Source organism: Rattus norvegicus, chromosome 15 (assembly GCF_036323735.1).
Source record: "Rattus norvegicus strain BN/NHsdMcwi chromosome 15, GRCr8, whole genome shotgun sequence".
Lineage (NCBI taxonomy): Eukaryota > Metazoa > Chordata > Mammalia > Rodentia > Muridae > Rattus > Rattus norvegicus.
The window spans coordinates 78,983,811-78,984,989 of record NC_086033.1 but is presented as its reverse complement, the minus strand read 5'-3'; the positions used below and the strand labels follow the sequence as shown (position 1 = coordinate 78,984,989).

At 44.3% G+C, this 1,179-nt stretch overlaps 1 pseudogene; it reads left to right on the top strand.

Annotated features, from left to right (window-relative positions):
* The first annotated feature begins 223 nt into the window (after positions 1–223).
* On the top strand, positions 224–864 carry Akip1-ps1 (A-kinase interacting protein 1, pseudogene 1; annotated as a pseudogene).
* The last annotated feature ends 315 nt before the right edge of the window (positions 865–1,179 follow it).

Below are 1,179 nucleotides of genomic sequence, written 5' to 3'. Positions count from 1 at the left end.
AATCTAGTGAAGACATAACTCAACAGACTGCATCCCAGCAACCAGATTTATGTGTTAAATGCTCAATGGACAATACATCCCCACAATTAACTTACAACCAATTGATAAGGATATAAACTGCCCACCTGGTTAAGATATAGTTTGCTCATCTAGACACACGAAATCCTGTACACATCCATTCCTTAAGAATATTCATAATGGCCTGAGAAGCAAAAGTGGAGACATGGAATACTGTCTAGTGGCCGCAGCGTGGAAGAGGTGGACCGGTGGTTGCTACAGTGGCCTACTAGTGTAGGGAGGGAAGTACTAGATCACACAAAGAGGAGGGTAGTGGACTGGCACTCTCCAGAGTGATCCAGAGGCAGTGTGGGGGTCCTTTACTGCCAGGGCCCCTACCGGAATGATGGTCAGTCCCAGATCCCCAGTGCCCCCTAGGAGAGAAAGAAGACAGGCACCCAACCCTTAGTTCTTCCTTCAGAACAATGGCTGAATTCATGGACTATACTTCAAGTCAGTGTGGGAAATACTACTCGTCTATACCAGAGGGAGGGGCGGGGGGCAACCCATGTCTACCTTTATCACAGAAGGAAGCCTCCAGAAGTGCACGTGTACTCAGACACAGGGCATAGTGAAGAGCAAAGAAACTGCAGAAGAGAGACATCTGTTGGTCCAGGAAGCATCTACCAAACATCAGAGCATTCTCAAGAGTCATTTTGGTCTGTTGAGAACATCTCTAAGGACTTCTACATAGACATATATCCAGGGACCTATTCTGTCACTGTGGGCTCACGTGCCTTAATCAAGAAGACTCATGAGGTTGCAGTTGACTCTGGGCAAAGTGTGGACTTGGTGTTCCCCATATAATGTTGACCATCATTGCTGTCATTTCACTCTTTAGGAAGCAGAATGAAACCACCCTATAATTGTCTTAATAATGGTGCATTAATTCTTGTTTTAATGATGGCTGTCATGGGGCAGCCTTTCTGAACTGGAGTCTATCTCTTTCAAGCTCATTTTAACCTGGAAATATAGAAGTCCTCCATGCTTGTGTGCCCCAAAACAGTAATGTAATGGTGCTGTTTGAACAGCTTTTACTGCTGGCTTTCCAAGTACATGTTAATTATGCTAATAAAGGGAGAGATTGTAAATAAAAAAGAATATTCATAACAACCTGAATCT